The sequence below is a fragment of the Phacochoerus africanus genome, chromosome 5, assembly GCF_016906955.1.
Source record: "Phacochoerus africanus isolate WHEZ1 chromosome 5, ROS_Pafr_v1, whole genome shotgun sequence".
Classification (NCBI taxonomy): domain Eukaryota; kingdom Metazoa; phylum Chordata; class Mammalia; order Artiodactyla; family Suidae; genus Phacochoerus; species Phacochoerus africanus.
The window spans coordinates 101792395-101807251 of NC_062548.1; the positions used below are offsets into that span (position 1 = coordinate 101792395).

General features: G+C 49.8%; 1 long non-coding RNA gene across 6 annotated transcripts in view; it reads left to right on the plus strand.

Annotated features, from left to right (window-relative positions):
- Positions 1-14038, plus strand: part of LOC125128117 (uncharacterized) — a 69195-nt gene extending 55157 nt beyond the window's left edge. For 4 of the 6 annotated variants that reach the window (XR_007135140.1, XR_007135143.1, XR_007135141.1 and 1 more), the window contains 2 exons: positions 11437-11483; positions 11933-14038. This is a non-coding gene — a long non-coding RNA (uncharacterized LOC125128117). Of the gene's footprint in view, positions 1-6816; positions 6876-11436; positions 11484-11813 lie in introns of all 6 variants that reach the window. The other 2 variants (XR_007135142.1, XR_007135138.1) reach the window with 2 other exon arrangements.
- The last annotated feature ends 819 nt before the right edge of the window (positions 14039-14857 follow it).

A 14857-nucleotide genomic window follows, 5' to 3' on the forward strand; every position in this document is an offset into this window, starting at 1 on the left:
GCGAGTATCCCATTTGCCAAGGCCTCTGCCATGGAGAAGAGGAACGGCCCTGAGACCCCAGGGATGCTCCAAGCTTCCTGGCCCCAAGACACAGCTTCCATGGGACTGTGGGTAGGACCCTCCTCAGCTTATGCCAATTCTGGCTGCACAGGCCCCGTGGAAAAATCTCCCCTGAAAGAAGCTGTCTTGGAGCTTTCCAGGAATGCTGGCCCCAGGGGCGGAACTAGGGTGGCAGCCGAGGGGAGAGGCATAGGGTGGTATGTTCCAGAATAGACTTGGATCCAAATACGAGAGCACTGTGTTCCCACAGGCCTGATGCCTGGCTGTGGAGGAACCAGGAGGTCACCGATGTGCCTGGCAGCACCAGGATGAGGCAGACTCTGTGTGTGTGTGTGTGTGTGTGTGTGTGTGTGCCAGTGTGTGCCAGAGAGAGAGGCGGGGCTGGGAATGACCTGGAATGTCACATGTCCATGCCTCTGGTGCCAAAGGCAACCAGGACCAAGTAATCTCATGTTTACTTAAAAAAAAAAAACAACTATAAAAAGAAACATAGTATGGTATAGTGGTTAAAAGTGTGGGCTCTGGAACCAGTCTGGGTTTGAATCTGGATTCCTCAAGCCACTCCTGGCTGCTGTGATTTTAGTATATTGGTTCCTCTATCTCTGTGCCTTGGTTTCCACCCCTGTAAAGTGGGCATCAGAATAGTATCTACCTTGTAGGGTCCCTGTGGGGATTACAAATAAAGTGCTGAGAAAAGAGCCTGACTCGGTGAACCCTGTCTGGGTGTGACTGGCCCTTGCTAAAGGAATGAAACTCCATGTCAATCAATCAATCAGTGCCAGCCCAGGCCCAGGCCAGGGTGAGATATGGCCAACGGAGCCCAAATGGGGCGTGGAAGGGCTGCCAGCGTTAGCATATCCCAAGTCCCCAGACCTGCTGAGTTGGCAGAGGGTCTGCCCTGGGAATGTCCAGCCCTAAATAAAACCCTAGAAAAGTGCCTGGGTTTCCCAAGGTGTTGGTAGGTGGAGGGAACAGGGGGTTAGGAGACCCTGGCTTTAGCTTGAGGTCTCCTTCTGTGGCCTGATAATCTCCCTTGCCCTTGTTGGAGGGCTGGGCCTGGCTGACAGGTCAGTTGTGCATCTTTTCTATGGCAAGTGGAAGCTCAAGGGTGCAGGGCTCCCTCCCTCTATGGGGATGGCTGAGACAAATGTGTGCTTGTGGGGATTCAAAGCCCCCAGCCCAGAGTTGCTCCCCTGCTCTGATTAGAATTCCACAGCAGCTAGTCCGCACCTGCCTATTAGGCATTTTTTTTTTTTTGTCTTTTTGTCTTTTTAGCATCATACCTGCAGCATATGGAAGTTCCCAGGCTAAGGGGTCGAATTGGAGCTACAGCTGCCGGCCTGCACCACAGCCACAACTACTAGGGATCCGAGCCATGTCCGTGAGCTACACCACTGCTCACAGCAACGCAGGATCTTTAACCCACTGAGCAAGACCAGGGATTGAACCCGTGTCTTCATGGCTACTAGTCGGGTTCGTTAACCACCGAGCCATGATGGGAACTTTAATTATGCACTATTCTTAGCTGATTTATATTCCTAATGATTTCACCCAGCTGGTCAGTTGGTCAGTCAGTCCACAAACATTTAGGCCCTGTTGTGTGTCCCACTGTTAAACTTTAGGTGTGCAGAGATCTGTCTTGAATGATAGGTCTGGTATGTGGTTCAGGAGTGAAATGGGGAAAGGGTTCCTAGTTGCAGGAATAATGTGGATCCAAGCATATGAGAAGGAGAGAACCCCTCTAAGGTGTCAGATGTTGCTGGACGGAGGGCAAATGTGAGGTGCTGGGGTAGGAGGCAGGGTTGGAGGGTGAAGCATGAAGGACCCTGTGGGTCCAGCTTTCTCTGGGAAGAGCTGTTGAAGGTGCTCCGAAATCCCATAGGGTTGGGTCCAGAAGCTGTTCAATGCACATTTGTAGATTTATGACAGCATGGTGTTGGGGTGTATCTGAGGGGCCAGATATGTATGGCCTCATACATTGTAGACCATGTGGTTGGCTCATTCTGTTGCTATGCAGTTTGGTAGTTGTGGTGTTTGGGGGACTGGTGTTTGGGTGCCAGTGTGTCAGTGAACGCACCTGTGTGTGCATCAAGTGTCTACAGGGTTGATTCTCCAGCGGCTATGTGTGTGTGTGTGCACGTGAGCCATGATTGGGGTACTCCCCAGTCGCTGGGAGGCTATTTTTGGAGGTATTAGCCCATAGATATGGCGCTGACCCCACCCCATCCTATGCACACCTGCACAGGTAAGAACACCAGGAGGTGATTCCATATCTGGGCTTGTACTTGGCTGGAAAGTGCATCTCTGGGCATCAGGCCAAGCAGGTGTCTGCCTCCCTGGGAACCTGGTCTGGGAAAGGAGACAGGGAATGGAGCTGGGGTGGGAGTGGTCTGCAGGGGAAGTAGCTGGGTCTTTAGGCTCTTGTGGGGCTTCAGAGAGTGACCCCAGTGTCCAGCCACCCACTTCTGTCTTTCCATTTGTCTATTCATGCTCCTGTGTCTTTCAGTCCATCTGCTAGTCTATGCATATGTCCATCCATTGGCCACTCATCTGTCCTTAGTCCTGTCCCTAGTCCTCCCCTTTATCAGCTTGCCCCCCCCAGTCACCTTTTTCTCCAGTCTACTGATGCAGGCTCTGACTATAAATGTCACCCGACCTGCAGTTGCTCTGGGGTCACAGCATCCCCTCCTCATCCCTGGTGCTCAGCCTGCCCAATCAGCCTCCGCTTCATCTCATGGGAATTGTGAGGTCCCAGCACAGTCACGGTGCTCCCTCAGCAGTCCTGGAGTCAGAGATGCTCAGATGCCTCTTCCAGCCATCTTCCCAAAAGGCCCTCCTGTCTCTCACTGTACAAGGCTCCTCTCCTCCAGGGAGTCCTCCCTGACCACCACCCCCCTCTGCTCCTGTGTCCCCAGGCATCACTCTTTTTTATTTTTTTCCTTTTTTTTTTGCTTCTTCTTTTTTTCTTTTTTTTCTTTTTAGGGCACACCTTAGCATATGGAAATTTCCAGCCTAGGGGTTGAATCGGAGCTGCACCTGCCAGCCACAGCCAGAGTAACGCCGGATCCAAGCCACATCTGTGAACTGAGCGAGGCTGGGGATTGAACCTGTACCCTCATGGATACTAATCAGGTTCTTAACCTACAGAGCTACAACGGGAACTCCCCCTGAAGTGTCACTCTGTTACAGCCATGTGCAGGCTGTGGGAAGCCCAGCCCAAGCACTATGGGGGCAGAGCTGAGGGCTCCTAGATGGGGTGGTATCACCTAAAATGGGGCACTCCTTCAGAGGAGGGGGCTGGGGAGGGCCTTATAGGGGTCACGTGTTCCCCTCCCCTGGGGGATTTCTGGGGATGTGGCCCAACCCAGAACTTCAGCGTGGTGCGGTGGCTCCTCCAGGGAGGTTTGTCCTGTAGCAAACAATGATTCCCACATCCTCCTAAACAGGGGTTGGAAGCTACTTCTTTCCCTGGGCTGCCCTCTCCACCCTCCCGCTCAGGTCCTCAGCCTGGCTTGGACTCTGGCTGTGGGGGATTGGCCAGGCCAGAGGAGGACAGGCCTTCTGGTCTTGTCCTCGGCAGGGCCTAGTAGACCTAGCACATGGGGGCAGGGATCGGGTGAGAGTGGGGGTAATTATTATAGAATGTGTGTGTGTGTGTGAGCGTGTGTATGCATTCATTCAGAGAGCAAACGTTTCTGGGCACCTGGTGTGTGCTGGACACGGTTACAGGCAGAGGAGACAGCAGTGGATAAGAACAGGGGATGCCGCCCTCGGGAGTCTGTTGTTCAAGCAGGGGCTGCCCGGTCGGTGTCAGTGCGCGTTGCAGAGTATAAGTGTGGGGAGACGGTGTGTGTGGATAAGGGGCCTCAACAAGAACAGGGACGTGTACATGCCAAGCTGAGTGTGTGTCTTTGGGGGTATCCATGGGTCCCTGGGGGTCTGTGCGAGGCAGTTTTGATGTGTGTCTGTGCAGGCCCAGAACTGGCGGGCACATGCGTATCAGCCAGTTTGGGGGGCCATGTGGCAGCCGCACCTGGCTGACTCCCAGGCTGCCAGGCTCTATATTTAGAAGTGACAGCTTGTAGGTCCCCCCCCCCCACACACACACCTGCTCAGGTGCCCAGCCACTGGGGAGGGCCCAACTGGCCTGTGGGTAAGAGTGAACTGGTCTCAGCCAGTGTTACCAGCTTTCTTGCACGCAGACCCACACTGCAAATGGAGCAGCCTTGGGCTTCCAGTTAAGCCTGGTGGGCTGGGCTTGGGGCCCTGATGGGTGATGGATGGGGAATCCCAGCTCCCATGGCCCGACACCTGCAGCTCTCTTATCACCTGGAAGCACCCTACACCCTCACCCACCTTTTGCAGGAGGCCCAGTTCTGGAATCTGGAGGATTGCTGCTTGTCCACCATGCCGAGCCCTGTCACCCTAAGCTGGGTGACCAAGCTGGGCGGGAGGTAGAAGTAGAGGAGGGAAGCGGGCCAGGGATGACCTCCTCTCTTACCCAATAGCTGCCCCCCCAATCACCCCCTCCTCCCAAAGGGCTTTTTCCTTGGCTGCAGGTTGGACCATCCAGAGAGGCAAAGGGCCTGTGTGTCATTCTTCCCCGCCTCTGATCCTCATTCTCTCCCTTTGGATCTCACGTCCGCTTTCTCAGTTAATGGCACCGTGCACTGAACTCCACCTGTACAGCGGGCATGCCGCCAGGTGCTTTTACATATTATCTCAACTAACCATCCCCACCACCCCGTGAGGTCGCTGTGGTCGCCCCACTTTACAGGGAGAAGGCTGAGGCCCAGAGGAATCCAAAACACCCAGTGAGGGGGGCTCGGAGTAGGGGTTCAAGCCCGGGCTCAGGCATAGCCTTAGTTAGGCTTTGTCCTGGGGCTCACTCTGCTGTTCTCCCAGATGTGGTCTTGGTGGGAGCAGAGCTGTGGCCCTGGGCTGTGGGAGGGGGTGCATTGGAGGAAGAGAGAACATCAGAGGCGGGGTTTTGGATCTGGGTGAGGGCCGTGGATCCCGGCCCCTCCCGGGGTCTGGCCCCTCCCTCGCTGCAGAACCTTCAGTGGCTCCCTCCTGGCACTCCGGGGCAAGCTCAAAGTCCTCTCTGGCTGGCGAGGAGCCACTATCAGCTCCACCCACCTCCCCCTACCCGGCAAACATTTGCTTTCCCACCAGTGCAGCCAAAGGGTAAGAATTAAAAAGGCCCGGCCCAGAGCTAAATGCCTTGCCGATTTCAGTTCACTGGGTCTGCACAGTGTCCCGCAGACCAAGTTTTCTGGTGCTCTCTGGTACAAAAGCGGAAACAGCTCAGAGGCGGCAGCCGTCGCTCAAGGCCACACAGCGGGCTGAGAACAAACATGAGGGGGAGGGAATCAGACCCCTCATCTGACTCCACCGTGCCTTTCAATTCAATTGGGTTCGATAGATTGGACTTTATGGCGTGTCATTGTGCCAAATCCCACCCCAGTGGCTGGGAATAGAGACAGTACTAGGGGAGCGGGCACGCGCGGGCACGCACGAGATTCCAGCGCCGCTTCCCCCAGGTCCTCCCTGCCTTTCCTCTGCTGGATGGGGAGGGGAGGCAGACGGGGAGGAGGGGGGAGGTGCTGAATTGCTCACCTCCCAGTCCTAAAACCTTCGCACCTGTGACTTAGACGCCCAGATGGTCCCTTTCAAGGGCTGAGTCCTATTTCTCTTTAAAAGAGGGAGAGGGTAGGGAAGAGCAAAACACATTTTGTTCTGCTGTCTCAAAATGTCATCTGGGGACAATTTGTCTCTTTCCCTCCCTATGTCTGTCCTGCTGCTCCCTACCCCCACCCCAGGCTGGTCCTGAGAGCAGAGAGAGCATCAACCTCTACCCCGTCTTTCCCCGCTCCATCACCCCACTGAACTTTCCAAAATCCCCATGTCCAGCGCTGAGTCACCAGGCTGGGGATGGGTGTGACACAGGAGAGAGTTTTTTCTCTGTAACAGTTAGGGGGTTGGGAGAGAAGCCAGGGGTCCTCAGCGAGCTCCAGACTCAGATCTGATCCACTTTACTCGTTCCTACTTTTGCTGAGAAGGTCAGCGTGTTCTTTGATTAGAAATTTCCTGAGACTGAGACCTTGTCTGTCTGGTTGGGAGGTTTACAGGCCTTTTAAATAAAACCACTTTTGGCCCTTGATGCACTTAATTTGGGAGGCCCCGTCCAAATCACATGAAACATATTAAAATGCACTCAGATTCCACATTGAATGTTATTTTATGATTCTTTATTTTTTTTGGCTGCACCTGCGGCATGCGGAAGTTCCAGGGCAGGCCAGGGATTGAATCTGCCCCTCAGCAGTGACCTGACCACAGCAGTGACAACGCTGGATCCTTTAACCACTGAACCAGTCACCAGGGAACTCCCACGTTATGATAAATTTTTAAAAAGCGTTTTCAATTAATTATGATTGTGAAATTATTCAACTACAGTTAATGCGTTTAAATGAAAATGGACTTGAATTTCTTGAAAAGCATCATGCATTCTTGGGATTTTTTTTGAAAGGAGAACATCTAAACCAACAGATTGCTTTAAAATGTAATGAAATGTTCATGAATTCCAGTTTCCAGTTAATGAGCTTGCCGTAAGATTATGTTTGGTTGAGATTACATTATACCATTTTGGGTTCAGTTTTTTAGTCTTTTAAAAATATTTGCAAGCCAATACATCCCCCACCCCCACCCCCACCCCAGGTCTCAAACTTTTTTTACAGGCTCTTGAAAATTCCACAGGTCCCAGATACTTTGCCTATGTGGCTGTACGAGGGCTCCTTAAACACTGTTGAAGAGAGGTAAGGGAAAAAGAAATACAATGATTTGGAAACAGGAAAAATATGCTAACATCTCTCATAATTAAAAATGTAAATTACAGTGAGATACTATTTTTTATCCTTTAGATGGGCAAAGACCTGAAAGTGGCTTTTGGTCCAACCTGGTAGAATTTTTTAGAGGACTATTGGATGACATCTATCAAAATGCAAAGCACATATTCCCTTTGCCTCAGAAATTACTCTTCAAGGAATCTAGGCTCCTGTAAATGTATAAAGATCCATAGAGAGAAACTTTCATGGCCACGACAACGGGAATAGACTAGATGTCGACAAGTTAGGACTGACATGAGTGGTGGGACCTGCTTGCACTGGAATAGTACAGAGCAGTGGAAGAGTGTGATGATCTGGAACAAATGCCTTGATACAGTGTTGAGTGAAAAAAAATTGAGGTGCAAAACAATGTGTAATGCATGAAAAAAAAAAAGAAGAATGCATAATGCATTCTTTCCTTGGTTAAAAAAAAAAAACAGGGGTTCCCGTTGTGGCGCAGTGGTCAACGAATCTGACTAGGAACCATGAGGTTGTGGGTTCGATCCCTGGCCTCACTCAGTGGGTTAAGGATCCGGCGTTGCCGTGAGCTGTGGTGTAGGTTGCAGACACGGCTTGGATCCCATGTTGCTGTGGCTGTGGTGTAGGCCAGCAGCTCCAGCTCCGATTAGAGCCCTAGCCTGGGAATCCCCATATGCCACAAGTGCAGTCCTGAAAAAGACAAAAAAAAAAAAAAGAAAGAAAGAAAAAAAAAGAAAAGAAAACAATATACATGTACAGACATGTATTTATATTTATATACTGGGAAATTAGGAAATGCCTGGAAAGAATTGGAAGGAGACTTAGAAACTGGGAAGAACAGTTGTCCCTGAGAGGAGGGACACTGGGAGGATGGAGGAGAAAATTTCTTGCTTTTGCTGTGTTTATTGCTTATCAGCCATCAGTACCTATCTCTTTTTTCATGAAAAAAAATCTAACATCTAGTTAATAAATTAACCTGTGAATAAAATTTGCCTGTGGAATAAAAGAAGCAAAATGCATGCATGCATGCATGCATGAAGGAACCCTAAGTGCCACATGGAGGAGGGAATTGCTGCAAGGTGTTCTTGCCACCTGCTAAAGGAGATCACAGAAAATACAGAAAGCTCAATGGTCCAGCTGACTGTGGGAGGAGGGGAGGGGAGGATTCTGGAGGCTTCCTCCAGGAGGGCCTGAAGGATGGAGAAGGCTGGGAGGGGGCGGGAAGGAGTGGTGGGGAATGCTTGGTGGGGTTGTGTCCTGGGAGGCTTGCCCCTCCATCCCTGCCTTACCCCCGGCTCCTCCCTAGGGTGTACATTCTATTTCTAGCCTGGAAAGTCCCAGCCCCTAGCATGATGCCTGGCATATAATCTGTGGCAATAAATAGTGGTTGACTGAATGGATGGAATCAGTCACTGGTTAATCCAGGCTGCAATGTTAGTCACTCTTGTCCCTTCCCTAAACACCTCCCCACCACTGAACAACAACAACAAATGACTCCATCAGGGCTGCCATGGACAGCTGTGCCGTGTGTCTCCTGCACAACTCCAAGAGGTGCCATTTTCATAAACTGGCATGTAAGTGATGCCTCCTGAAGCTGTGGGAGTTGGTGCACCTGCAAAGCAGTTTCTTCTTCTTCTTTTTCTTTTTTTGGTCTTTTTAGGGCCGCACCCGCGGCATATGGAGGTTCCCAGGCTAGGGGTCTAATTGGAGCTGTTGCTGCCAGCCTGTGCCACAGCCACAGCAACATGTGATCCAAGCCGCGTCTGCAACCTACACCACAGCTCATGGCAATGCTGGATCCTTAACCCACGGATCGAGGCCAGGGATCGAACCCGAAGGTTCAGGTTCCTAGTTGGATTCATTTCCGCTGCGCCACAATGGGAACTCCAGTTTCTTCTTTCAAGCTTAGGGGAACTGAAGCCATATCAAGAGTGAGAGGGGTCTGGGAAGGGACTCTCACTATCCAGACCTCGCAGGCCTCCCCCTCGCTTTCCATTTCTCATTCCTAAGGCCACTTCCTTTGTTCCTTTTTGGTTTGGGCTTGAGGTAAGTCAGCCAAAGCTGACCAATTACTCTGTTCCCTGACTACAGAGTTTGGGACTTGTATGATCTTGGGCAAGTCCTAGAACCTCTCTGGGTTTCACTTTCCCCATCTCAGAAATAAATAAATGTGTAAGGAGCAATTCTTTTTTTAAAGTATTGACATATAGCTTATTTACAATATTGTGTTCATTTCAGATGTTTAGCAAAGTGATTCAGTTATATCTATATATTTTTTTCAGATTATTTCTCATATAGTTATTATAAGATATTGAATATAGCTCCCTGTGCTACATGGTAAATCATTGTTACTTATCTAAATTATATATAATAAGGGAGCAATTTTTTTTTTTGTCTTTGCCATTTCTTGGGCTGCTCCTGCGGCATATGGAAGTTCCCAGGCTAGGGGTCAAATCGGAGCTGTAGCTGCCAGCCTACGCCAGAGCCACAGCAACACGGGATCTGAGCTGCGTCTGCAACCTACACCACAGCTCATGGCAACGCCGGATCCTTAACCCACTGAGCAAGGCCAGGGATCGAACCTGCAACCTCATGGTTTCTAGTCGGATTCGCTAACCACTGCGCCACGACGGGAACTCTGGGAGCAATTCTTGATGATTTTCCTTGGCTTGACAGGACTTTATGGGGATGCAATCTTAAAGGAAGGCATCCTTTCAGGCTGTGGCATTCTTGGAGGGGACAAATGCCCCCAGCCTGCCCAGTTCTGCCGGGCCCTCCATGACCTTGGGCCCTCAACTCAGTTCAGGGGGCAGCATCCTGGAATGGAAGGAAATTGTGTGGGGAACAGGAGCCCTGGTTGAGTCCTAACTCTGAGGATAACTGCTGTGTGCTACTGAGTAAGCTACAGCCCTGCCTGGGCCTTGGCTTCCTCCTCTGTAGAACGGGCACTTAGGCCAGGTCCGTGAGTATTAGACTGAGCCTATCATGGCCTTTTCCTTTTCTAATTTCTATAATTTTTGTTTTATTCTTTCTGATTTTGAACATCACATATTTCTAGAGTTTCCTGGTAGCTCAGCAGGTTAAGGATCTGGCATTGTCACTGCTGTGGCTAGGGTCACTGCTGGGCTTCGGGTTGCATCCCTGACTCCGGGACTTCTGCATGCTGCAGGTGGGGCCGAAAAATAAAAACAAAACAAAGAAACCATCGCATATGTTCATGAAAGTTCAAATGGTACCCAGGTAGGTGATATACCAAGGGAGATTCAGTACTTGAGAATCACTGCCAACTCACTGCTAATCTTTGGGGGGGGGACTATGGGGGGTAACTTTTACTTCTGATACAATATCAAATTTACAAAGAGAATTCCTGGAGTTCCCATCCTGGTGCAGCGGAGGTGAATCTGACTAGGAACCATGGGGTTGCGGGTTTGATCCCTGGCCTCGTTCCGTGGGTTAAGGATCTGGCATTTCTGTGAGCTGTGGTGTAGGTCGCAGACGCGGTTTGGTTCCTGTGTTGCTGTGGCTGTGGTGCAGGCCAGCAGCTCCAGCTCCAATTTGACCCCTAGCCTGGGAACTTTCATGTGCTTCGGGTGTGGCCCTAAAGAGAAAAAAAAAGAAAAAAATTACAAAAGAAGTGGCAAGAATAGTACAAAGATTCTGGTACAGTTTTTATTCAGATTTAGCAATTATTTACATATTGTCCCTTTTACATTCTCGTTCTCCGTGTACGTATGTATAATTTTCTTCCAAACTATTTGAGAGTAAATTGAGACAGGTGCCCTTTTACCTCTAAATGTTTCAGGGTGTATTTCCTAAGAATAAGGACATTCTCTTATCTTGTAAGACTTACACAACCCCTGCAGTTAACAAAATCAGGAAACTTAGCATTGATACAATAACATTATGTCGCTCCCAGTCCAGTTCAGAGTCACTCTGTCAGGACCTTTACATAGGTTTCCAGTGAAAGCAGAAAAGTCCGGATATATGGAGTTTTTCTTATAGCTAATATGTATTTAATTGTAAGGATTGTGCTTATTGTAAAATTCTTCCTTGTCCTGTTTTTTTTGTTTGTCTTTTTGGTGTTTAAGATGTCCCCTCTTTTATAAAATGATGGTGAGAGTAGAACGTGGTTTATTTGTTATTTGCTTTTGAAATTCTTGGCGGAAAAAAGAAAAAAAAAAAAAGGAGTTCCTATCATGGCTCAGCAGAAACAAATCTGTCTGGCATCCATGAGGAGGCAGGTTTGAGCTCTGGCCTCTCTCAGTGGGTCAAGGATCTGGTGTTGCCATGAGCTGCCGTGTAGGTCGCAGACGCAGCTTGGATCTGGTGTTGCTGTGGCTGTGGTATAGACCAGCAGCTACAGCTCTGATTCAACCCCTAGCCTGGGAATCTCCATATGCCACAGGTGTGGCCCTGAAAAACAAAAAACAAAAACAAAAAGAGAGAGAAAGAGAAATTCTTGGCAAAATAAAAAGTGGGCGATCTTATGTTAGTCTTCAAATTTCTCTTGCAGGGATTCCCCCGGTGTGGTTCCCCAGCGCCAGTGTTGTCTGATTCCAGGTGAGTCAGTTCACCATAGACCTTCCTGAAGCCTATTGGAGAGGCATTTTCCTAATGCTGGGAGCAGGAGGATGAGACAGGCAGCCACAGATTCTGCAGATCCGGGAGCAAATGGTCTCTCACCTTGCAGAGAACCTTTATACTTTTCCTGGATCTCCAGCATGTATTTGGAGCATCTCCTACCTTGTTGGTCTGCCAGGGAGGCGGAGCCCTCTTCCTACCCTAAAAACCAGACCTCACTTTCCCAGCCTCCTTTGCGGCTGCAGTGCGGTCATGTGACCTGCTCAGCCAATCAGATGCAGCCACTCGGTAACTCTGCTTCTTAAGCAGGTGATACAAATGAGCAGAGATGGGATGTATCTGACAGAGTGGTCCGGCGGCAGCAGCAGGAGGAATTTTCAGGGATAGTGGAGCCTGAGGTGTAATTTGGGCTGGGGTTCTGGCTGCAGTCTGGTGCTCCTTGGTTCCTGAGCCAGCCTGAGGAGTCTGAGCATTCTGTCACTTGCGACCAAGCAGTGTTAATACAGAGAAGTCGCCACTATGGGAATGGAGAGGAGCTGGATCCTGAAGTGGACGTGTCTGGACTTGGTGAGTAGTGCTTCTATGGGGTGGGCAGCTGTGAAGGAATCTAGTTTCCTTATCTGGAATCTGGATGGGATATCCTGCCTAGGTGCTAGGTGGTGTATCCCAGACAGGAAGTGAGGAGTAGGAGGGATGTGAGAGGAGAGATCCTGGAGCTGGAGGATGAGGCGGGAAGGAGGGAGATGAACTCAAGGCAGCTGGGGGCCTGGGGGAGAAAGAGCGCTTTGTAACAGGAACCAATCTGGGTGATGTGATTCCCTCTGCCTCAAATATTGCCTGATGCTTTGTTATACACCAGGCAGTGTACTGGTTAATAAAACAGTTTGGGGATGGGTATTGTTATCCCCGTCTTACATGTAAAGAAAGGGTGATACAGAGAAGTGAAACAGCTTGTACAAAATCAGAAAATCAGGGACCAAAATTCAAACCTGGGTCTAACTGCTATGCTGATGCTCTTAAGAACCTAAACAGATGCTCAGATGAGGGAACAAAGTCTCTGCCTCAGTCCCTGAGTTTTTATATACTTCCAATGAGTCCTTTAAGTAAAATATTCTCCCTGTAAGTACTTTGTGAGGCAATGCAGTTGAGTAATAGAATCTGGGGGCCTGGTTCACTTTGTAAATACCAATTCTTTCATCCTCTTCCCCTACCGGGGTCCAGTCAAATGAGCACCAATACAGACAGTTGGTTACCCACCCCGTGGCCCTTCCACTCCCCTTCTCTCAGCACCCACCTAGGTTGCTTTTAAGTGTTCATGCTTATCCTTCTGGGACCAGGGTTAGTACTGTGGCATTAATAGTGACATTACCCCCCTTGCTTGGGATAGATTCAAGCATGCGATGCGACTCAATTCTGGCCAATGAGCAGTGAAGAATAGATTCCTATTTGTTTATAGGGGGCTTCTGAGAAAAACTTTCCTTGATCTTAAAATGGGACACAATGATGAGATGTTTTCTGGGGATTTATTTATTTATTTATTTTGCTGCTGTGCACATTGTGTGGTGATGTGATGTCTGGGGTGGGCGCAACCATCTTGCAACTGTGAGGCGAGCTAGCCAAGGACGAGGCGACGTGCTGAGAATGGCAGAAGGGAAGGAAAAGAGGAAGTCTGGGTCACTCATGATGATGTTGAGCTGCAGGATTAACCTCTTCTGAAGCTATTGTTCCTCTGGACTTCTTGTTCTCTGAGATAAGACACTTTCCTTATTGTCTAAGCCACCTGAAAGAAGTTCTCTGTTTCTGGCCACTGAAAAGACCTTTACCGATGTATAAGCCACGGGTTCAAAAGAATGTACACCCAATGTGCTAATGTGATATGCTGACAGCTGGAGCAACAGCATTGGTTAAAGGGGAAAACCAGATTCCTTGACCAAGGGAGGCACTGAAAAGTCCTTTCTCTGCTGGTTCAGTGGGGAGAGAGTGTGGCAGCCTGAGGCCCTGCACTCTGCATCTCGTCCACGCATGTGGGAGGCCTCCTATCAGAGGAGAGGTCTGCTCCTGGCCAGCCGAACTTCTGACTCCTATTTCCTGTAGGGTCAGCAGAGGAAAGCAGCTTTATTTACTGAGTCAGGATGGAAAACAGATGTCTAAGCACCCCGCTGGGCCCGGGCTCACCCTGGACAGAGGCCGGGCCTGTTCTCAGCCCTGACCCGCCCACCAACCTCTTGTTCCCCATATCGAGTCCAGATGTGGCTTCTTCCAAGCTCTAATAATAATTTTGATTTGTTGCAGCTAAATAAACTATACCCCTCCCAACTCAACCCTTGACTCGCTAACTCTCCAAGGAGTATGGAAGCAATGCTATGAAACATTTGTAAGGAACCCCGGGTGGGGCAGAGAGGAATGTGAACTTGGGAAGCAGAGCAACGTGGGTTCAGCTGCAGCCTGGTCTCATATTAACTGAGTGATTTCAACCCTTGTATCAGTCATGAATTGCTGTGTAACAAGCCACCACAAAAGTCAGTGGCTCAAAACCAGCGACTGTTCATTTGCTCATGGATCTAAAGTTTGGGTGGGGCTTGGTGGGACAGCTCATTCATTCTCATTGTGTTGTGTTTGGTAAGTGAAGTCAGATGGGTCAATGGAGCACGGGTGTGAGCAGAGATCAGCATCACCTCTGGGCCCAGCCAGCTCATTGCTTTCCTGTTCCCGCAGAGATAGTTCTTTTTCTTCTCAGTCCTTCCTTCCTCATCAGTAAACTGAAGGCAGAGAATGTCTGTAGAATGTGTGCATATCAAGAGAAGCTGGAGTTCCCGTCGTGGCTCAGGGGCTAATGAATCTGACTAGGAACCATGAGGTTGCAGGTTCGATCCCTGGCCTTGTTCAGTGGGTTAAGGACCCAGCATTGCCGTGAGCTGTGGTGTAGGTTGCAGACGCAGCTCGGATCCCACGTTGCTGTGGCTCTGGGGTAGGCTGGCGGCTAAAACTCCGATTAGACCCCTAGCCTGGAAACTGGAAACCTCCATATGCTGCGGGATCGGCCCAAGAAATGGCAAAAAGACAAAAAAAAAAAAAAAAAGAAAAGGAGAAGCTGGAGTTCCTGTTGTGGCTCAGCAGTCATGAACCCAACTAGAATCCATGAGGACACATATTCAATCCCTGGCCTCGCTCAGTGGGTTAAGGATCTGGCATTGCCGTGAGCTCTGGTGGAGGTCACAGATGTAGCTTGGATCCCACATTGCTGTGGCTGTGGCATAGGCCAGCAGCTGCAGTTCAGATTCAACCCCTGGCCTGGGAACTTCCATATGCCATGGGTGTGGCCCTAAAAAGTGGAAAAAAAAAAAGAGAGAGAG